Source organism: Notolepis coatsorum, assembly GCF_963971535.1.
Source record: "Notolepis coatsorum genome assembly, chromosome: 8".
NCBI classification, from domain to species: Eukaryota; Metazoa; Chordata; class Actinopteri; order Aulopiformes; family Paralepididae; genus Notolepis; species Notolepis coatsorum.
Window position 1 is genome coordinate 29,285,426 of NC_140172.1, and position 24,738 is coordinate 29,310,163.

The following is a 24,738-nucleotide window of genomic DNA, read 5'->3' on the forward strand; positions in this document are numbered from 1 at the left end:
GCCTGGTGGTCTCAGTCTGCTCTCTACACGCTCCAGAACATGATTCATTAAGAAGAACATTAAAAAAAAAAAAACATGTCGCTTTAAAAAAAAAGGGGGGACCGTTACAACTTCCAGCCGTGTTATGCTGTTCATTAGCCATTGTTCATGGTTATATTCAATCCATTGTGCGGCTGTAAAAGCTGTGCCTACTTTTCATCACACCCTGTTAACCTCTACATTGGGGTACATTCATTCATGCATTCAAAACGTACAAAAACACCAGGCACACACAAAGAGACAATCCTCGCAAAAGATTCTAAAAAGAGTAGCTTGTTGATTAATGATTTCCAAATCTTTCCTCCTTTCACACGAGTGGCATAGCTGCAGGGCTCAACGCTGTTAATGTTTAGACTCCTTCAGAACCTCTCAACCGTCAGCTCCGATGGTCGCATTAATTACTTAATTAAACATTAAGTTAACATTCAACTACATAGCTATCCAGAGTGTTAACTATCCATGTTAACCCTTTCACTGCCACACTACAGAAGGTTAACTTTACCGTCGGTAGTGTGATAGTAAAGGGTTAACCTTCTGTAGTGTGGCAGTGAAAGGGTTAACCTAATGTCGTGTGGCAGTGAAAGGGTTAACCTCCTGTGTATTGTTGCAGTGAAAGGGTTAACCGTTGGGTAGTGCGGCAGTGAAATGGTTAACATTCCAAATGCACACAGAATCTGGCAGGATATACCGAGGTAAACACCCAACATCCAAACTTGCCGATCACTCAAACTCCAACCTTGATCTCTTTTAGAAAACAAAAACGAGTTGTTTCAAATGTACTGGTCGTGTACAACAGTGGTTCTCAAAGTGGGTTCCGGGGACCCCCAGGGGTCCTCGAAGAGGTTCCAGGGGGTCCCCAGAAGAATGTGGAATAGTTTAATTTCATTATTTTCATTCAGTAAAAGTGAACCCAATGAGAGTATACAGTACAAGCGTGACCATTCTGACCAAAGGCTTTACTTTCTCCACAGGTATCGCCGTAACTACAAAAAGCTGCTTAGATGGTGGTCCCAGAGACATGGTCTCTTAGATGGTGGTCCCAGAGACATGGTCTCTTAGATGGTGGTCCCAGAGACATGGTCTCTTAGATGGTGGTCCCAGAGACATGGTCTCTTAGATGGTGGTCCCAGAGACATGGTCTCTTAGATGGTGGTCCCAGAGACATGGTCTCTTAGATGGTGGTCCCAGAGACATGGTCTCTTAGATGGTGGTCCAAGAGACATGGTCTCTTAGATGGTGGTCCCAGAGACATGGTCTCTTAGATGGTGGTCCCAGAGACATGGTCTCTTAGATGGTGGTCCAAGAGACATGGTCTCTTAGATGGTGGTCCCAGAGACATGGTCTTATGAAATTAGGGTCCACTGCCTGATGTATGTGAGAAACAAGGATGTAGAGGTCTGTGACTACACACTCTTGTGGTCCCGTTCCGTGACAGAATCACAACACCGGCCTACACCATGGGAATCAACACACCGATTCTGAGAACATAGGTGGCGTCTCATCTATGTCATTTTCAAAGTTGGGACGGACGGACGCACCATTACCGGCAGTTACCAAAGAAGAAATCTTTGCACAATCTGTCATCTCTAGGGGAAAAATAGAATAAAGCCAAGAAAGCTGCTCTCCATTGGCCAGTAAACAAAGGCTGTGAAGCTGGCAGAGTAACAGAGAAGGGAATTGGAACTATTATCATGCAAAGAGGCTCATGGTTGGTAAATCAGCTTAGGCCTCAGTCCTGGTGTTAATCTGCCGCCGGCTCAGTAGCCAAACAGTGGTTTGTAAGAGCCTTGTTTAAGAGCAGTGTTTATCAAAGGGATCGCTCCACGGCTCAATCTCCAGGCCCGGAGGGATGGAGACAGAATGCTAATATGAAGAGGCTGTAAACTTGGTCCTGGTGTGGTGTGTCACTGTCTACACCAGCCGACCAGACTCCTAAACGCCTGAATGCACAGATGAAATGTTACGACTACACAGGAACGTTTAAAAGTAGAAGTGGTACATGTGAGTTAATGCATAATTAGTGGAATATGCATGGCAGCATATACTAGGGCTAATATTTTATTGATTTTACTGACAAATCTGTCAAGGTATATTTCACACATGCAATCATGCATAAGGGTCTCTTTAAATCTAGTGCTTACCAGAGGTCATCATATTTGAGTATATATACGGTAACTCATTCTGCATGAAAAAAAATTCAAATTGTCTTGGTCGACTAAGACCAAACCAACCGATTAATTAGCGGAAGCCCTAGAAGACTATACTAGGCAAGTAAATACTTGAATGCACACAGTTAGTCAATCACCAGGTTTAAAAGCAAAAGTAAGTGAATTCAAACTAACTTCTACAGCTAGAATCATGTAGTATGTTGGCCGTTGGTGTGCTGTCTTTGCATTATGTGAGACGTCCTCTGTCACCCTGTGTCTCGTCCTGGTGGAAGTGAAGACGGTTGTGTGTGGTTATCCCAATATTAGACTATTTGAAATTTTGCGTATTCGACTACAGGCGGTTTAAAAGTGACAACAATAACATTCTAAAAGGACCCAGGTTAATTTCCTGTGGCAGTGTTTGCTAATGCAATGGTTGACAGGAAATGCACTTGGGTCCAAACTGTTCCCCTAGCAACAGAATTCCAGTGAAACCGGCATTTTCTTTTGTTTGTGTCGACTGCACTGATTGATCAGCCAACAGATTTTGAGTTGTTTCTTTCTTTTGTGTTCAATAAATTGAACAAATTGGATTTGGTTTCCTTATTTATAAATGGAAAAAGTTGCAATTATGATTGTTTGTTCAGCGAAACCAAGATTCACAGAAGCCCTTCAGGCTACATTATGTGCTGCACATATCTTTATTTGGAGGGGTAGTTCAGTTAACAGACTAATCAAAATGTTTCTTTATAGAATTATTCAAATATTCATATGCCTTCAAATGCCCATGCCTAGTTAGAACATGGATTGTTTCATGTTCTTTTTTCAAATTCTGGTCGAATAAAGTGATTCTGGTGTTAAAAGTAATCTCATGACACTGTTTCCCTTGATCTGTGCAGATGAGACAGATACATGTGGCGCACGACATGTAAAGGAGAAGACAACTGTCCAAAAATAGACCTAACTGATTTACAGATGCAGGAATTTCTCCACTCAAACCAACTGTAATTAAAGTGGACATTTTGTATAGGAGCCCTCGACGCCAAGAAACTGCCTCACATGCTCGCTGAGTAAGAAAAAAAAACATTAAATAAAAACAAGAATGTTGGGCAATGGCCAAGTGAGAAATACACTGCCTCTTAATCCCTCGATATGCAAAAGACATGTTGAATATTAATATCGTGTCAGTCATGTATAAAACATGAAGACAAGAGATGGCCTGTAATCAAGTGTAAAAAATAATTAAATAAAAAAAAATGGTTTTATAAAATAAATCTCAATTTCATTTGAAAGAAGATTGCAAGGCAAAATATACCATAATGCAAGGCGTAACCCTACATTATATATGCTTTATTTAACACCATCTCTACAAATGGAGATAATATTGTCTATAATATTATAGTCAGTTTTCTTGCTGATATCCTCCTTTTCAATGGAACCTGCCCTGTACGTGTGTGTACGGCAAAAGACACACTGAGAAACACACACACACACACACACACACACACACACACACACACACACACACACACACACACACACACACACACACACACACACACACACACACACACACACACACACACACACACACACACACACACACACACACACACACACACACACACACACACACACACACACACACACACACACACACACACACACACAGTCCAGGTGGGGGGTGGCAGTCAGCTGTCTGAGCGTGTGAGAGGTCTGTGTGAACCACGTTCGCTGGAGCATGACCTCCCTCAGGCTGATGTCGGTTAGCCGGCGTCCAGACGCAGAGCTCTGTGCCGGGGCCCTAATTGGGAGCTGCCGCTGTTTGGCAGGACCACCAGAGAACCCTGCTCGCCTGCTCCGTGACGGACGCTGCCCCCTCGCCAATCAAGCTCCGCGGGGAGGCGGACTGGGGGCCCAGCTGGCCCTCAGCAGTCCTCAAGCCCCAGAAATTAGCTTTTAATAAGAATAGCAAGCGCCTAACAAGACCAGGAAGTCTGGCGCTGACCTCCCTCTCCACCAGCACCAGGCTGCCAGCGCCTCGTCAGAGGATTTGAGTGAGAGAGAGACGTTCGTAAATTAACAAGTGTGTCTGTGTGAACGGTGTGCGAGTCTATGCAATTCTTCAATGTTAACGGCAAATGGAAGGTAATGAGCTGAGGTGGTTGGAACTGGACTGGATAAAGGGGCAGCAAAAGATGTATTGACGTTCAAGTAGGACCGACCTGGAACCGTCCCCGAATTGGAGTTTTATTCATCCAAAACTGAAGAATAACCATTCCGAAAAAAGAAATGTGGTTCTCTACAAATTCAGGGTTTTTTCAGTTATCATTCTGGGACCGTCCCTATGTCGTCCCCGACGCACTTTTTTTATCGTCCTCAGGATGTTGGGACACCCTTAGTTTCAAGCCCTGCATCCAAGTGCTCCATAGACTTTGTAAGAAAGTAAGTAAGATGCTGTATGAAGTATATGAAACTCCTAGACTAACGACAAATCCTAAAGCTACTGGAAACCCAAATCCACAATAGCCGTCTAACTGTGTAATGTAGTGTCTTATGTACATAATAATAGTAACTTAAGCATCTACAAAGTATTCGAAATTCGTCTCAATCCAATCCAAAGTATTGTCATATGTAAACGTTCCTGGTATTGGGTTTGAATTGGGAGTGGTTGTGCTTGGCCATTTATTACAAAAGTTCCGCCATTAATTCCGCAAGCCAATCATATAGATCACTCTGCCTCTGGCGAGCTGCTAGTGGCCCCGCCCACTTGATGCTATCTGGGATCTCGCCAAGCTGAGTTCACGACACTTCCAATCATCTCCCCCATGGGAAAACAATGCATTTTTCTTTGCTTTTAGATAGATTGAGAATTCAAATTTGCCTGGCATGGTTTGGAAGCTACTGTGTTAAGCTAACTAGCAGACTGGGGTACACACAGCCTCAAATCTTTCTTTGAGTTGATAAGTAGCTCAAAAGGGTAGTGTAACAACGCTAATGCTAACCGTTTCATGTAAGTGAATGGAAAATGCTAAAACACATAGCTTCTTACTCCGGGAGGTATAGTTAGTATAGTAAAAACACAGATTTGGGTGATCCAATATAGTTTACTAGTTACTAGTAGTTAGTATATTAGTCAAGCTTCCTAACCAGTAGGATTAATTTGATATATTTGGTAGTTTATTCCATAGCAACAACTTTTTTTTGTCTTTTTTTTTTTATAAATAAAAAAAATGAAATGGCACTTGAGCTTAAATTAGTTTTCAATCAACCACCAAGACCACCCTGAGAAAAGGTCTGGGCAGCCAGATGAGCTGGGTTTTATAATAGTTATTAACATCTTTTGTTATTGAAATGTTGGTGGATGCCTAACATCACATTCAAGTTTGATATGATATATACATTCGAATATTTTTAGTTTTCAGAGGTGAACTAATATAAACTATATTGTATGTCTTCGTAATTGACAATTTACCTTTAATTACCCCAATGGGTGAACTGTGTGATCTGCATGATACATTGTGGATGTAGATATGGAAATGTAATTAAATATATTAAATGGGACAGTGATGCCAGCTTGAAGTGTGTATTAGACATGTCTGACTAGCCTCATATATATTTACAAAATGTGTATTATACATGCCCGGCTAGCCTCATATATTTACTAAATGTGTATTATACATGCCCGGCTAGCCTCATATATATTTACAAAATGTGTATTAGATATGTCTGGCTAGCCTCATATTTACAAAATGTGTATTAGACATGTCTGGCTAGCCTCATATTTACAAAATGTGTATTAGACATGTCTGGCTAGTGGCTAGCCTCATATATATTTACAATTATGTACAATAATCACCATTTTCTTTGGGGGAGTTGCAGTAAAAAAAAATAAAAAAAAAAGCTTACTGATCTATAACAAAATCAGAAGGGGAAGCACACACACTGATTGGAAAATCAAGAAAAGGGGGAGGGGCTTGAGATAGATCAATTGTAACTTTTGAAATGTCGTTAAAAAAAAGCTAATAATACTTCTACCTTAACATCAGAAAAACATCCATTAAAGATACGGAGCTTGGCTGTCTGGAATTTATTTCTATTGGGCAGGTTATTTCACGTCAGCTCATATTAGACCATATTTCTTACTTTGCAAAGCAAGACGAAGACAGAGAAGCACAATGAGCAACATTATGATGCACAAACCAGCAGGCACATAGGGGTCACCAGAAGGAATTTAACAGGGCGATACATTTCTAAAAGGTATTATGCCATGAGATATGGGATAAGCATGATACGTTATATCCCTGTGGTTAATGTGGTTGTACTGTATAACAGTACTGTATAATGAGCATGTTACAATGGGCCCTGGTCTCCATCACCTATTCATCTAATAAACAAAAACAACCTCAGGCAAACGTAAAAACGTTTCTTTTCGCGATATCGAGGTAGCATTATTGAATTTTGTAATTTTCCATTCAGCTTTTCCAATTCGATATGCGATTTGCACAAGTAAACTTGGAAGGAAACACGGCGAGAAGGAAACACGGCAAGAGAGAAAGAGAAAGAGAGAGAGAGAAAGAGAAAGAGAAAGAGAAAGAGAGAGAGAGAGAGAGAGAGAGAGAGAGATTGAGAGAGAGAGAGAGAGAGAGAGAGAGAGAGAGAGAGAGAGAGAGAGAGAGAGAGAGAGAGAGAGAGAGAGAGAGAGAGAGAGAGAGAGAGAGAGAGAGAGAGAGAGAGAGACTCTCCACCTCACCTCACACGGACCCACTTCAGAGCCTCAGTTGCACACAGACGAGCTGCATTGTCCTCAAAGCTGGGAACTGAAATGAGTCCTTTAGAAATTAAGGGTGTCTCTTATTTTTTAAGAAAGTAAAAGCCCCCCTCCCCCTCTTATCTTATCTTTTTTTCTTTCTTTTTTTTTACATGCAAAGGAGCGGCCAAATTAATTTCCGCAAAGCAAATATAAGATCAGCCGCGGATCACACATAACATCTCACTTCTAAATACGTTAATGCTCTTATACTCTCAATGGGAGGTTGTCAATAAGGGAGGTGGTGGTGGTGGTGGTGGTGGAGGTGGGGTCGCTGCGTGGCGGGGCGTCTGTGTACTCAAGTGATCTCTGTAAGGGGGCCGGCTCAGCCAGCCCTGCGCTGTGAGGCTTCTGGGGAGCTAATGCATTCCTCCAGAAGGTTAATCTCATTTTGAAAGCACATCCAGCGAGCGCACAGTGAGGTGGCTGCCGGCTCCAAGGGAAGCCTAAACGTATTAGAAGAACAATTCTCAATAATGTCCATAAAGAGGGAGGAGTGGAGGGCCCACAATTAGGACGGAGCAGAGGAACGATACAAGTAAATTGAAACAAATGAGACAAAAGTCAAAAAAATATATTTGGGGGACGGAAGACAAGATGGTGGGGAATTTAAAGAGAGAAAGCAGCACTATTTCACATGGACTACATTTATAGGTAGTTTCATGGCACTGCGTCAAGCATCCAACATAGAGTAGAACAGATTAGGGCCATTCCCCATTACCACTTTTGTAATTATCGGTGAACAATCTAAGCTTCAACGCGGTGGGAAAATGAGAGCTACAGGGTGGATCGATTTATTCTGAAAGTTCTCATGACTGTTCAAAAATAATGTGGTGTTATTATTTCTTTAAACTACTGTATATCATACGCTGATATATGGGTTAATACAACTCATAAAGGGGTTCACTCTTTTATGTTTCGGTAATTTCCCATATTATTTTTGTCTGTGACACACAATTGGTATAGATTGATCTGTCGGTTTGTCTGTCATTTAGTCGAAGAACGTTCTAAATGTTGTTTGCAATGAGATGATACATGATAGAGACGGAGACAAAAAGTGACCTTAACCCTTTGTCGGGTGGCAGTGAAAGGGTTAACCTTCTGTATTGTCACAGTGAAAGTATTAACCATTTTGGTAGTGAAAGTGTTAAAAGTGCTTAGAAGTCGCAGCCTTAAAGGGGAACTATCTTATAAATGGCCTTTTTCAGTGTTTAGCATTGTTTCCTAGCTATGTGGACTTATATTAATAGAATCTATGTCTCTAATTCTCATATTGGCGCATTCTTCCAATTCTCCTCTCACAATATTCACCCTCACTGAACTGAGTCATCTGAAAATGTGCTTATCTGTGATGTCAGAGATTTCTCAGCTGCGTAATAATGTGGCAGTTGGTGTGGCAGTTGGCACCAGGCCACACAGTGGTTGGAGCCCAGCCTCAAAACGGCTTAAGATCTTGAGGTAGAAAAATGCTGTTTTGGAGTACTTGATTAGAAATACAAAACAATGAATTTTTTTGAAAAAAAAAACTTACAGAGGTGTTCCATAGACTCACAGGAATTGTGTAAAAGTGCCCAAATAGTGAAAGAAATAGTAAAATAGTTCCCCTTTAATAATAATATGAGCACTGCATAAGAAAACCCACCGCTAATTTGCATGCATCTCTCTGGCTTGGTGCGCCCCTTTAGACTGTTAGCAGACTGTGTGTACGCATGCATCTCTCTGGCTTGGTGCGCCCCTTTAGACTGTTAGCAGACTGTGTGTACGCATGCATCTCTCTGGCTTGGTGCGCCCCTTTAGACTGTTAGCAGACTGTGTGTACGCATGCATCTCTATGGTTTGGTGCGCCCCTTTAGACTGTTAGCAGACTGTGTGTACGCATGTATCTCTCTGGCTTGGTGCGCCCCTTTAGACTGTTAGCAGACTGTGTGTACGCATGCATCTCTATGGTTTGGTGCGCCCCTTTAGACTGTTAGCAGACTGTGTGTACGCATGTATCTCTCTGGCTTGGTGCGCCCCTTTAGACTGTTAGCAGACTGTGTGTACGCATGTATCTCTCTGGCTTGGTGCGCCCCTTTAGACTGTTAGCAGACTGTGTGTACGCATGTATCTCTCTGGCTTGGTGCGCCCCTTTAGACTGTTAGCAGACTGTGTGTACGCATGTATCTCTCTGGCTTGGTGCGCCCCTTTAGACTGTTAGCAGACTGTGTGTACGCATGTATCTCTCTGGCTTGGTGCGCCCCTTTAGACTGTTAGCAGACTGTGTGTACGCATGTATCTCTCTGGCTTGGTGCGCCCCTTTAGACTGTTAGCAGACTGTGTGTACGCATGCATCTCTCTGGCTTGGTGCGCCCCTTTAGACTGTTAGCAGACTGTGTGTACGCATGTATCTCTCTGGCTTGGTGCGCCCCTTTAGACTGTTAGCAGACTGTGTGTACGCATGTATCTCTCTGGCTTGGTGCGCCCCTTTAGACTGTTAGCAGACTGTGGGCTAGATCCACAAAGAATGGATTGCACGGTGCTACAGTAGTTGCACCCTTACTTACAATTCATTATGAATTGAAAATGGGGGACCCTGATGTAAACAAGACGAAAGTCTTTCTGGTCTGCATAACAATTGTGTGTATTGAGCCGTACTGTACTGTACCCATTCTGCAATCTGCCCTTGAGAGTCCAAACTGCTTTTTGCACTCGTGGACGGAGAACAAAGGGATTTAGAATGTCTCCCAAATGCTCAAAAAGTACCTCTTTTCAGAAATCGGTAAAAATAGAAAAGTGACATTTTCTAGTGCTTTGAGATGTGATATATATGTCTCCTTACTTGCTAAACTTAAGATTTGTAAATATGTTTAATTCTTGCTAAATTGTATAGTTCTAATCATCCCCGTATTCATGGGAACTACAACGCGTCACGTACATGCACACGCACACACACAAACAGCGGTGTGTGCGGTTGATGGGTGTTAAATCACTGAGTGATACCAATATGCATATCATTCAGAGCGAGAGGGGGGAGAGATTGTTTGTTTCTCACATTGTCTGTCGTTTAACTCACTGCTCTCAGCTTAAAAGTTCTCTCGACTCGCGAGGATATCTCGGCCATGGGGCTGCATATTTCTCCAACAAATCATATACAGTCTATATCTATTTTCTGGTATTCCAAGTTTAGTCAGGATAATAGAACCTGCATTATCATTATCGAGAATACACTAAGTCGCTTTGGATAAAAGCGTCAGCTAAATGACTAAATGTAAATGTACATGTACACGAATAACAGCCTGAAAAAACAATTCAGCCTATTCAACTGTTGTAGAATGGCTATAGCCAATTTTACGCACCGCTTAGCCTACGCACTTGCCACAAACAACGAGCTCCCATTGGCTGGTGCAGATTTCTGACAACGTGATTGGTTCAGATGCATCAAACCCAGGCGAAATGACAATCTCCGCTGCTGTTATCGCCGCTGCTCGGCGGAGACAATACCGCTTGGTCCACATTTGCAAAGGGGAAAACAATCCCAAACGGTTTAGATTGAAAACGAATAACAATAAAAAAAAAGATGCAATCGCTGCAATTCAAAGGTGAATGGACTGAAAAATATGCATTCATCCTCCCAGCAGCAAACCAATGTGCCTAATATGCCATGAAACGGTAGCTCTTGTGAGTGGCAATTTGAAACGCCACTATGAAACAAAACAGTTATTTTGATGCAACCTTTCCTCAAAATTCAGTGCTAAAAACCACAAAACAATAAATGGAATGCAATAATCATATCAAGCTGCAAGCAGAATTATTGTTAAATCTATGTCACAACGAGAAAAAGCAACCAAGTCCTCACTCAGTGGCATGGGTTTTGGCTAAACACAAGAAGCCATTCTCTGATGCATACATAATAAAATAATGTATGACTGAAGTGATGGAGACTATGTTTGAAGGCAAACAAAAGCCAATCCCCCTCAGATAGCACAGCAACCAGAATAGCTGAAATGGTGATTTGATTAAACAGCTTTGTGATATAATTTAAAAAGAAATGCACAGTGCATTTCCATAGCTGTGGATGAGTCCACTGACACCACTGAGAAGCCTATGTTCTAAAGAACTGTTCATGGTCTGAAATGTTATTGCTAAAGATTGAGAAGATTGTACTACAGTTGTACTTTTTTTTGGAATACATGAAACCCTTTTTTTAGATTGAAAACGAATAACAATAAAAAAGATGCAATCGCTGCAATGCAATGGGACAAACTATGAATCAAGTGTTCTGGACGCGTTCCAAGTGGCTCGAATGAAGCCTTTCACTTGCCCGGGTACCATTTCTCCGCCCGGACCATATAAAATGCAACACACAGTGTGAAATAAGGTTTCAAAGGGTAGGCGATACTGCCAGTGCCACCTAGCAGGATTCGGCCGGCATTTCAATCTCGGGGTCTCAGAATGAGTCCCAATGATACAGAGGTCCGTGAGACTGTATAGAATATTAAAATCGAATAAAAGAAAAAACGATGAAAACAATCGAAAAACCAGACTTTTCTCTGGTTTTGGCGCTCCACCGTTGGCGAGATAACCTGACTTTTTACGTGATTGGCGCTGATTGAGTTAAACGTAACTCAGACTTAGCCTGTAGTGATCACTTGTCACTTCTACTGTTAATCTGCCGCATTTCGGGTAAACCTCACTGATAATTAACAAGTAGGGATGTGCAAGGATATCCAGTTAGCCGCTTAGCCGTCGTTTAAAATTAACCGGATATTCCTAATGGCTAAATGGTAAATTCACATTTATTACATATTGTTCTGTATACATTTTAAAGGGTGAAATATGTTAAATGTTAAATAAAGTGAACACATGAGACAGCGCATTCTCTACGCTTAGACTTACAGCGGAGTAAATTATTTCTGTCTAAACAAGCATTCTTATCGCTGGCCCAGCGATTTCCGTCTACTAGCTCTCCTGAAAACACACAGTATCTCAAGATCTTTCACTACACTGGGCATGCGTGTGCCTACTAGAGTTGAGTTCTAACAGCGTGTGCCTGTGTACTGTCAATGGGGAAGATTAATTGAGCGCACGTGAAGTTGAAGTAACGTTAGCCTACTGTAAACTTCATGAAGTAACGTTAGCCTACTGTAAACTGCATGAAGTAACGTTAGCCTACTGTAAACTGCATGAAGTAACGTTAGCCTACTGTAAACTGCATGAAGTAACGTTAGCCTACTGTAAACTGCATGAAGTAACGTTAGCCTACTGTAAACTTCATGAAGTAATGTTAGCCTACTGTAAACTTCATGAAGTAACATTAGCCTTCTGTAAACTTCATGAAGTAATGTTAGTCTACTGTAAACTGCATGAAGTAACGTTAGCCTACTGTAAACTTCATGAAGTAATGTTAGCCTACTGTAAACTTCATGAAGTAATGTTAGCCTACTGTAAACTTCATGAAGTAATGTTAGCCTACTGTAAACTTCATGAAGTAATGTTAGCCTACTGTAAACAGCATGAAGTAACGTTAGTCTACTGTAAACTGCATGAAGTAATGTTAGCCTACTGTAAACTTCATGAAGTAATGTTAGCCTACTGTAAACTGCATGAAGTAATGTTAGCCTACTGTAAACTTCATGAAGTAACATTAGCCTACTGTAAACTTCATGAAGTAATGTTAGCCTACTGTAAACTTCATGAAGTAATGTTAGCCTACTGTAAACAGCATGAAGTAACGTTAGTCTACTGTAAACTGCATGAAGTAATGTTAGCCTACTGTAAACTTCATGAAGTAATGTTAGCCTACTGTAAACTGCATGAAGTAATGTTAGCCTACTGTAAACTTCATGAAGTAACATTAGCCTACTGTAAACTTCATGAAGTAATGTTAGCCTACTGTAAACAGCATGAAGTAATGTTAGCCTACTGTAAACTGCATGAAGTAATGTTAGCCTACTGTAAACTGCATGAAGTAACGTTAGCCTACTGTAAACTGCATGAAGTAACGTTAGCCTACTGTAAACTGCATGAAGTAACGTTAGCCTACTGTAAACTGCATGAAGTAACATTAGTCTACTGTAAACTGCATGAAGTAACGTTAGTCTACTGTAAACTGCATGAAGTAATGTTAGCCTACTGTAAACTGCATGAAGTAATGTTAGCCTACTGTAAACTGCATGAAGTAACATTAGTCTACTGTAAACTGCATGAAGTAACGTTAGTCTACTGTAAACTGCATGAAGTAATGTTAGCCTACTGTAAACTGCATGAAGTAATGTTAGTCTACTGTAAACTGCATGAAGTAATGTTAGCCTACTGTAAACTGCATGAAGTAATGTTAGCCTACTGTAAACTGCATGAAGTAATGTTAGCCTACTGTAAACTGCATGAAGTAACGTTAGCCTACTGTAAACTGCATGAAGTAATGTTAGCCTACTGTAAGCAGCATGAAGTAATGTTAGCCTACTGTAAACTGCATGAAGTAACGTTAGCCTACTGTAAACTGCATGAAGTAATGTTAGTTAGCCTACTGTAAACTTCATGAAGTTGATTGATTGATTGATTGAAAAGTTTATTAACAGCTTGCAGAATGGGTACAGTACAGTACAGCTCAATACATACAATTGTTAAGAGGATGCAGACCAGAGAAAGACTTTCGTCTTGTTTCCATCAGGGTCCCCCATTTTCAATTCATCATATGACACACACGACATACAGTACTGCTACATCTATACATTTATGACATACCAGATTTTCAAATACAGTACTGTTTGTGATACTAAAAAAATCCAGAAAAAGAGTGTATATACATTTGACATAGAAACTGTGCATTGGATGAGGTTGGGTAGGTGGGGTGGGGCTGTACATTGGAGGTGGGGGGGGGGGGGGGGTTGGGTATGGGGGGGGGGGGGGGTTGGGTATGGGGGGGGGGCACTGTACATTGGAATACTGACATACATTTGACATAGAAACTGTACATTGGAGGAGGTTGGGTAGGTGGGGTGGGGTTCGGTGGGGCTGTACATTGGAGGTGGGGGGGGGGGGGGGGGGTACATTGGAATACTGACAAAGCCATGCTTGGTCTTTATTGTACAACTGGGTTAGGACATTTGTAGGGGCCAGTTTTGAATTTCAGTCTCCCGTAGGTGTTCTTTGAGAGTGTTTTTGAAAGTGGGTAGTGATTCACATTCCTTTACAGCTTTAGGTAGGGCGTTCCACATTGTTGTGGCATAATTGCGAAACGTGTTGAGTCCCTTGTTTGAGCCGAATCTGGGTTTTACATGATTTGTGAAGCTCCCTCTGGTGTTGTGATCGTGGGATTCACTGACCTTTGGGAAGTATTTTGACATGTACATGGGTACCTTGGTCATGTAGTGTATCTTGTAGACCAGGCCCATTGCAAGTTGCTGTACTCTGTCGTCTACTCTAAGCCATCCTAGGTTGGCAAAGTGTGCAGGGGTGAGGTGGGTTCTAGGAGTAAGGTCAAGCAGTAGTCTGACTAGTTTGTTTTGAGATGTTTGTAATTTGGTTTTTAGTGCCTTTGAGGTGCTTTGGTACCATGAGGTGCAAGCATAGTCGTAGTACCCTTGAATGAGTGCTCCTGCTAGAGTCTTCAGGGTATTCTTGTTTACCAGAGAGGAGATCCGGTACAAGAATCGAGTTAGTTGGTTGACTTTTTTTATTAAATTGGATGCCATTTTGTCACAGGAAAGATTAGCCTCTAGGATGGAACCCAGGTAGTGTTAGTCTACTGTAAGCAGCATGAAGTAATGTTAGTTACTTGGTGGTTTCCTGTAGTCAAACTTATCACGACTCGCATGCTAGTTCTTCCTTAGGTCCATCTCACGCATACAAGCCTATTTAAAGATTGTGTGAATAAATAAATATACATCGATGGGATCGGACCGCATGCCTTCCTATAATCTATCTGGGAACCTAGCTGTAGGTCAGTGGCACGGGCCTCCTCACCCCTCCTGCCCACCACCTCACGGGCCCCCTCACCCCTCCTGCCCACCCCCTCCCGGGCCAGGAGGTGTAGCAGAAACCAGCTGTGTTTCTCCAGGTTGGTCACCTCATATTAACGCTGTTGGGCCTGATTGGGAACAGCAGCACCATGTGGAGGGAGTCCCTTCAGCCTCCGGCTCAGAGGGAGAACACACGCCGGAGAACCAGCCCAGGAGGGAGAACACACGCCGGAGAACCAGCCCAGGAGGGAGAACACACGCCGGAGAACCAGCCCAGGAGGGAGAACCAGCCCAGGAGGGAGAACACACGCCGGAGAACCAGGAGGGAGAACACACGCTGGAGAACCACCCCAGGAGGGAGAACACACGCCGGAGAACCAGCCCAGGAGGGAGAACCAGCCCAGGAGGGAGAACACACGCCGGAGAACCAGCCCAGGAGGGAGAACCAGCCCAGGAGGGAGAACACACGCTGGAGAACCAGGAGGGAGAACACACTCTGGAGAACCAGGAGGGAGAACACACTCTGGAGAACCAGGAGGGAGAACACACTCTGGAGAACCAGGAGGGAGAACACACTCTGGAGAACCAGGAGGGAGAACACACTCTGGAGAACCAGGAGGGAGAACACACTCTGGAGAACCAGGAGGGAGAACACACTCTGGAGAACCAGGAGGGAGAACACACTCTGGAGAAGAAGACGATACTAACGCTGTGCGTTGGTCAAGATAACGATAGTAGTATCACCAAAGTCTGCCTAAAGAGATGTTTGCTAACTCTGCCATTGGTAAAGGGGGACTAACACAAGACTATCGAGACCTGACTCCCATCTCTTTGAATGGAGAGTCATATGTGTCTAATAATCCGTTATACATATCCTCACTTTTCTTTCATATTTGAAGTCGCTAGTAAATTACTGATGACGCGGAATCGTTATTTTGGTCCAGACGACGAGCTTCTGTGCACGCGGCATCCGGAGGCTTCTGACTCGGAGTCCGTAGTTACCATGGGAACCACTCACTGCACGACTCCCAGCCCTTTGGCAGAGATAATCGTCTTTAAAACTCACATTTCACCTCTAATGCAGTAAAGTATACATTTTATTCAACATAAAATCTCACCACATTTAATTATTTTCTCTGAATTTTTTTTTATCTTCTTTTTAGCAAATGTTACAGGATTCCCCATTTAAAACTACCACAGTGATCCGTCTATTTAAAGACCACGAGGTAGAAAGATAGCTACAGGCTAACAGACAGGCTTCGGCTAACAGGACAGGCCGCAGAACACCCAATTTGATCGACAGAGATAGAATCTATTAATCTAGTTTCTTATACCACCAAAGACTTTCATTCTGTACGAGATGCTATGTTTATGGAAATAAACATCCTTTCTGATAAAGAGACGACGACTCCAGTTACATTTTTGTCCGGATGCAAGCAGGTTTCCAGCCAGTGCGAAGGAGGACAGAATTCCACAGAACGATTGCCTCACAACCAACAAATAAACACAACGCGGACCTTCACAGAAGAGCAGATGAAGGCTGATAAAGGCCAAAAACACAGTTTTCTAACAGGTTGTTAAGTCGTGACATATCAACCGCTGTTAAAAACTGTCCGGGGTCCATGCTTCCTGCGTTGGCTGAGGCTCTGGTCTTTTCAACACGCCTCAGTGCTGTGTCCCTCGTTGTTTTAATAGATCTGAGTCATAAGCGGAGTGTTTGGCCCTGTGGCGTCAGACTTAATGACTGAATATACTGTATAATGGAAAAGTAACACACACTAAGGATAATAGTGAGGTGCTGATCACTGAAGTAGACTTGAAACAGGACTACGCAAGCCTAGTTAAGATGAAACAAGACTAGGCAAGCCTAGTTAAGCTGAAACAAGACTATACAAGCCTAGTTAAGCTGAAACAAGACTATACAAGCCTAGTTAAGCTGAAACAAGACTATACAAGCCTAGTTAAGCTGAAACAAGACTATACAAGCCTAGTTAAGCTGAAACAAGACTATACAAGCCTAGTTAAGCTGAAACAAGACTAGGCAAACCTATAGTTAAGCTGAAACAAGACTAGGCAAGCCTAGTTAAACTGAAACAAGACTATACAAGCCTAGTTAAGCTGAAACAAGACTATACAAGCCTAGTTAAGCTGAAACAAGACTATACAAGCCTAGTTAAGCTGAAACAAGACTAGGCAAGCCTAGTTAAGCTGAAACAAGAATATACAAGCCTAGTTAAACTGAAACAAGACTATACAAGCCTAGTTAAGCTGAAACAAGACTATACAAGCCTAGTTAAACTGAAACAAGACTATACAAGCCTAGTTAAGCTGAAACAAGACTATACAAACCTAGTTAAGCTGAAACAAGACTATACAAGCCTAGTTAAGCTGAAACAAGACTATACAAGCCTAGTTAAACTGAAACAAGACTAGGCCAGCCTAGTTAAGCTGAAACAAGACTAGGCAAGCCTAGTTAAGCTGAAACAAGAATATACAAGCCTAGTTAAGCTGAAACAAGACTATACAAGCCTAGTTAAGCTGAAACAAGACTATACAAACCTAGTTAAGCTGAAACAAGAATATACAAGCCTAGTTAAACTGAAACAAGACTATACAAGCCTAGTTAAGCTGAAACAAGACTATACAAGCCTAGTTAAGCTGAAACAAGACTAGGCAAGCCTAGTTAAGCTGAAACAAGAATATACAAGCCTAGTTAAGCTGAAACAAGACTATACAAGCCTAGTTAAACTGAAACAAGACTATACAAGCCTAGTTAAGCTGAAACAAGACTATACAAGCCTAGTTAAACTGAAACAAGACTATACAAGCCTAGTTAAGCTGAAACAAGACTATACAAACCTAGTTAAGCTGAAACAAGACTATACAAGCCTAGTTAAGCTGAAACAAGACTATACAAGCCTAGTTAAGCTGAAACAAGACTAGGCAAGCCTAGTTAAGCTGAAGGGGGGGGGGGGATTTGACAATGCATTTTTTTTTTATCTCAGAGGATAAAATCCAGATTTTCCACTTTTTCCCTTGACCCCTACAGTCAAATGTCACCCCTTGCCTTCGCACGAGAAATACCATAACCTCACTGGAGACACCACCCCTCACAATAACCTAAAATAGATGAAAACATATTTTTGTGATAATGTGAAGTTCAACAAAATGTGGATGTTTTCTAGCCAACCGAGGGGATTGAGAAATGGAGATAGATATGGCAAGATAGCAAAAGAGTGAGATACAGAGAGAGAAAAAGAGGGACCTATGGCAGAAGAGCCACTAGTGACATCCATTTCATCTCGACTGACCGCTCCAAGCCCATTGTCTACGTGATGATTACAACAAGCCCAGAACAAAGGCATACAAAGTAGCATGTCTGAGGGATGAAAGAGGGGTGAACTGCTCCAAGAAGAGGAGCAAGGGTCTTAGACAGGGCCTTTGTAAGTGATGGAGTAGAGAGAAGCCCTCCCAACCCCCCGCTCGAGGCTCTTTATTTTGGGGGGCAGCTAAGCCAAAGGGGTCACCGACCCAGGTCCAATGGCCCGGGTCAGGTCAGGAGGATAAATGGCCACCAGCCAAGTCATCTGTGGGACAAGTGGAGCAGAGGCGTAACTCACACCACAGCCTGTGTGTGCATGTCTGTGTGCATTTCTCCCCGACTTTAGATGAGGGCAAAGACAGCCGCTCACCTTGTTATTGGGGTAAAGCAGGCAAATTAAACCAAACAAACAAAACAAAGGGGGATTCTCACACTAAAGTAGTAAGTCCTCTACCCACCCTGTGAGTATGAGGGTTTGGTCTGTTGGTTCTGACCAAACAGGACAAATAAAGACATTTTTCACTGGTACTACAAAATAAAGGCAACACAATGTTTTCTACAAAGATAGATCTGCTGCTCTTAAAATAAAGTGATTTGAGTCGGATGTCATTTGAGAATGTATACATTTTTCCTGTTTACAAACCTTCAGAACGTAAAAGTCCATTGAACTCATTGACCAGGGATATTTCGAGCAGCAAGTTGAGTGATCATTTTACTGAAAGCCATTTATCCATAAAGCCATTTCCCCCAAAATCCTCTCACTTTCAATTCCTATCAAATCTACAAGATCAAAATATCTCAAATTAAAAGATTATTTCTGCCGTCAATGCTCATTTTTTCAAAACTGGATTTGCTGTAGCATAAGTGTGTTTGCATTGATCATCCACCGGCATCAAAGACATGATCGATAGGAAAGGAGAAACTAATCTGTAAATGTGATTAATTGAGCTAATCCTGTTTCCTGAAGAGCGGTGCAAATTATCATTTCCAAACAGCAGCATTGGTAGTGATCAATGAGAGAGGCTTGGTCCATTACCACGGGGCACCTGAGGCAGGAGGCTGGGGCGCCCTCTTTTCCCTGACTCTGCTGGACCAAGGCTACGCCGGCCCCATAATGGCATATTAAAAGTTCCAGACAAGAAACCGTCATCAGAATACAAACACCGAGGAGTTGACGTCTATCTTCAGTCGCTATTCCTCTGCAGGACTCTGAAGAACACAGACAAAATGCTGGAGCTAACATTTTATCTTTGAAATCTTTACACTTAATGATAACTTGTGTATTTCTGTGTATTTTTTTTACACTTGTTTACAATCTTATTTTTGACTACTTTACAAAAGCAAAAAATAAATGTATCGACTCATTCTCCACATTCTCTTAGTTCGTACCGAATTGTGTCCCATAAACTAAGCTTAAGTCCCCTCAGCTACTCACACAACGCTGCAAATCCAGCACAGCGCACCATATGTTCCCCAGAATATGAAATGAAACTTTTTAAGCATCTGCTTACAATCTTACATAATTGCAGGTAGAGCATGCAAGGTCAATTGGGCCAATTTGATTTTTTATGCACAAACCTGCTGCAGCAGTTATGGGGCGTCCATTTTCTCTCTCGTGGACCTCCTTGCCCATACAACGGTTTGCATTTTTCACAGGAAACAGGACCCTAATTCCATACAGTGTCAGTTTGGATTTTGGATTCCCTGTCAAAACAAACACTGATTGCCAGGGCTTTGGCCCAACAACTGGAGCTGCTTTAACTAGAAGAGTCCCTTGTTCACCTTGTTTGTCTAATTCGCACTTCCAGAGGAGGAAGGTGTTATGCTGCTATTAGCGAAAACAGTGTTCCGTTTATGTGCCAATGCATTGCTCACTTATATGACTCTGTTTTCATTGAAAGAAAAAAAAATTAAAAAGAAAAGAAAAATAAATATATATAATTCTGGTAATCTTTCATGTTGCAATTTTATAATTACAGAAGTCAGTTGAACTTTACTACACGGAAAGAATAAGGTAAATGGCACTTGAATGAAATGATTTCCGTATCCAAGAGCAGTACAATAGCTAAAATAACAGAATTTTGTACCATAGCATTATTCAGGTGCATTGCACCATAAATATCCAGAATTTACATTTACATCAATCACCGTTTCTATCCCTCTGTGCAACCTGTTCTTTTAGGGGGGAAAAAGTGCAAAAGTAAGAGGATAGGAGAGGAAAAGTGGGCCCTTGGGTTTTTTTCCCAATGAACTTGAGGCTCTTGGGAGAGAAAGCCGGCAAATAGGAAGTGTGTCGCTCCAGGCCCTGGGATCAGGTTCACCAGAGCAGGAAGAGGATCATTATGGCTCTACACTACCCGGCCAAGTGGCATTAAGGAAAACGGCAAAGTCTCTTATCCCGCCTCGTTCACAAATAAACACTTCCACACTGTTAACAACCAGCCTGCAAGCCAATTGTCCTTAACAAAACACCCTGTTCAGGTGCCTGTTGGATGCAAACCCACTCTGACACCATGACCCAGCTACTGCGCGCGTACACACACACACACACACACACACACACACACACACACACACACACACACACACACACACACACACACACACACACACACACACACACACACACACACACACACACACACACACACACACACACACACACACACACACACACACACACACACACACACACACACACACACACACACACACAATATATATATGATATAATGGTGGTTTAAAAATGTTTACATTTCAACTGTGCTAAAGATAGATCTGCAACACTTTACTTTAGGGGGCAACAATAATTATTAAGTACCTATGGAATAATGAGGAACTACAGTGTACGTCAACAAAGTGTAGGAACAATTATTATTTAACCGATAGTGATTAGTCATCAATGTGCTATGACTATTAGTCGACTAAGAATTCCTTAAAATGAAGACAGCCCTAGGATATAATGTATATATTGTATATGCTTGTTTTATATTTACTGATTAACTGCTTAATGTGTTTACGTATACCAGGGTAGCACATTAATAAATTAAATTAATGAATTTTAAATTTGGCTTAGGATATAATCTGTATACGATACCAGGGGGGGCTGTATATAGGCACATTATTGATAAGAATATACAATCTCACCTGTCCGACTGACCAGACCCACACCTTTATTTTTTCACATTTTATTAATCTTATTCTTTATCTTTTATGCTTATATTTCTTATTCTCATAAGTTCTATTGTCCTTTCTATTACCCTGCCTGTGCCACCTATCCCCCTCTCCCGTGCTGCTACTGTATGGCCCCTGGATTTCCCCAAGGGGATTAATAAAGGAGCATCTTATCTTATTAATAATTTGAAGATTTTATGTGAAACTAACTGGTAAGATCATCAATATTCCACAGTAACACTACAGTATATCATATTTATGGGGCTAGCTTTTTAGTGGGAAGTCCACTCGCCATAGTATTTCTTCTTCACAAATAGTAGGAACGCTGAGAGGGAGACAGAGTAGGGGAGACACAGGAGAGAAGGTTCTTTATTGAGACAGTAGGAAGGCTGAGAGGGAGGAAGACAGAGCAGGAGAGACACAGGAGAGAAGGCTCTTTATTGAGACAGTAGGAAGGCTGAGAGGGAGACAGAGTAGGAGAGACACAGGAGAGAAGGTTCTTTATTGAGACAGTAGGAAGGCTGAGAGGGAGACAGAGTAGAGGAGACACAGGAGAGAAGGTTCTTTATTGAGACAGTAGGAAGGCTGAGAGGGAGACAGAGTAGGAGAGACACAGGAGAGAAGGTTCTTTATTGAGACAGTAGGAAGGCTGAGAGAGAGAGACAGAGTAGGGGAGACACAGGAGAGAGGGTTCTTTATTGAGACAGTAGGAAGGCTGAGAGGGAGACAGAGTAGGGGAGACACAGGAGAGAAGGCTCGTTATTGAGACAGTAGGAAGGCTGAGAGGGAGACAGAGAAGGAGAGACACAGGAGAGAAGGCTCTTTATTGAGACAGTAGGAAGGCTGAGAGGGAGACAGAGTAGGGGAGACACAGGAGAGAAGGCTCTTTATTGAGACAGTAGGAAGGCTGAGAGGGAGACAGAGTAGGGGAGACACAGGAGAGAAGGCTCTTTATTGAGACAGTAGGAAGGCTGAGAGAGAGAGACAGAGCAGGGGAGACACAGGAGAGAATGTCCTGGTGGGACTCGATCCCAGGCCATCAAGGGCCATCAAGGCACCTATAGCTCCAGAGGCGGGGGTCCCAACCACCACACCGTCTCTGGGCACTGGACATTTCATTTGTACATCTTTTTGTAAGATTTCACAGGGATTGTACCTCTGGACACCAAAATGGAAGCAATATGTAGAGCTTGCAGATGTTTCTGACAATGCTTCCCATTTTCCTATTATTTCCAATTACAGTATTAAGCTCCAAATTAACCACAATTAATTGGACAGCGACATGACATGACAATCCTCTCGCTGAGCTTTTGCGGAGTGTACGAGAACATTAATGTGAAGCAGGAGGTAAACGGGAAGGGCACAAATATAATTACGAAATCCGTGGAATATCACAGAAACCCCATTTCAATGTTTGCGCCGGTCCTCCATATATCACGTCTCATAACAATAACACCATAAGGATCATAGTGTTTGAAGGGGTGCATGCGTGGCCGACAGGACCGCGGAGCTATCCGGTCCGAGGACGGGGAGCGGCTCCGGTGGAGGGCATTGAGATTCCAGCTTGGTTGTGACCTTGTGAGAGAACACTCTCCTCTGTCTCACCGTCACCACCGCCTATTATTTGCTGCTCCTTGCCAAACAAAGCACTAATACTCTGGGCAAACACACAGCCTGTGGGCCCCCGCGCCTCGGGCTTGAAGTCTCTGGACTCAATCGTCGATATATAGCTCAGAATTCATCAGCTCCCCCTCAGTCCTAGAAAGCACTGATCATAGGGCACTTTGGCCTCCAACCAATTCCCTCCGCTTTTATTAAGCTCTCCCTCAATAGTCTATTTATACTCGAAATAAAAAAGGAAAAAACCTTTGCCATTGTCCATTCAAAGGACTCTAATAACTGATTAATCTTAAATTCAAGATGTGTTTTGAAGAATGAGCTGAGTTGAGGGAGAATTTTATTGGATTTAAAAAAAAAAAAATAATAATAATAAAAAAGAACAACATTTTAAAGAAAGATCTAATAGTGTTAATTATATATTTTAGAAACGTCCACAGAAATGTACCCCAGCGAAGATTACCGATGTGAATAACTGTGTGATGAGGTGCCAGAAGAAAATAACATATCCAATATTATCCAATATTCCTGAAGCATCATTACATGTCTGGTGAATTGAGCTAAGAAATCAAGAACAGCACAACAGAATGAATACACACCTTTTAACGTTATATAAATAAAATATACATACCGTTATAAAAAGACTAATTTCAATATATTCCGTGCTCAGCAAACCTACCCTGGGTAAATAAGGTAATTTTTTTTTTTATGGATAAAAAGTTCTAGTTCTTGAATCAACACTTAAAAAATTACATGGTTAGAATATTTGGAATAACTGATATCTGGTGAGCATGTGTTCTCTGCAGACACTGCTCAATCATGTAGCAACTTCTTCATTATTATTCACAGACAGCGTGCGTGTGTGCGTGTGTGTGTGTGTGTGTGTGTGTGTGTGTGTGTGTGTGTGTGAATTAATGGGTGAATGTGAGGCATACTGTAAATTGTAAAGCGCTCTGGATAAAAGTGCTATCGACTTAACATTTAATTACATGGTTGGACATTTTTAACTGGACGGAATTGTTCCACTATTAGACTTTCCTCCTCCTACAAAATGAGCTGTTGGGCTTTTCATCTTACATGTTTCTAGATTGCAAACTTGCAATAAGAAAGGGGGTGGTTGAGTTGTTGTAAGGTGCGGAACACGCCAAGCACCCAAAAAGCAACACGGAAACAATCATACAGCTATCAGCTATGTATGAGAAGAGAAGACAAGAAGCCTAGAAGAGCTTGCTTTACTAATCTGTAAATACCCACAGTGTCTCTTGATTTTATGCTCGCACATTCTAAACGCCTAATCAAGGACTGATTGATTGATTGAAAACTTTATTAACAGATTGCAGAATGGGTACAATACAGTACGGCTCAATACACACAATTGTTAAGGGGATGCAGACCAGAGAAAGACTTTCGTCTTATTTACATCAGGGTCCCCCCATTTAGGTCAAATATTTTACATAATTAGGCATAAGGCTATTATGCTACAGTTATTACGGTTCTTGTTCAGAGCAAGACATTTTGTTTACATGCCAAGATGCACCACTACAACACTGCAGAGGCATTCACATTGGAATGTGCAGTTAATTGCCAGTTCAACTGCATACATAAAGAATTCAGTCTATTTTTATTAGCAATCTTACTCAAGATTAAAAGGAAAGATAGGAAAGAAATCCTGTGTAGACATAGGCTAAT

The 24,738-nt window shown here is 42.0% G+C and overlaps 1 protein-coding gene across 1 annotated transcript in view; it reads right to left on the reverse strand.

Annotated features, from left to right (window-relative positions):
• hlcs (holocarboxylase synthetase (biotin-(proprionyl-CoA-carboxylase (ATP-hydrolysing)) ligase)) overlaps window positions 1-24,738 on the reverse strand; it is an 83,534-nt gene that overhangs the window by 11,255 nt on the left and 47,541 nt on the right. The window lies entirely within an intron of this gene.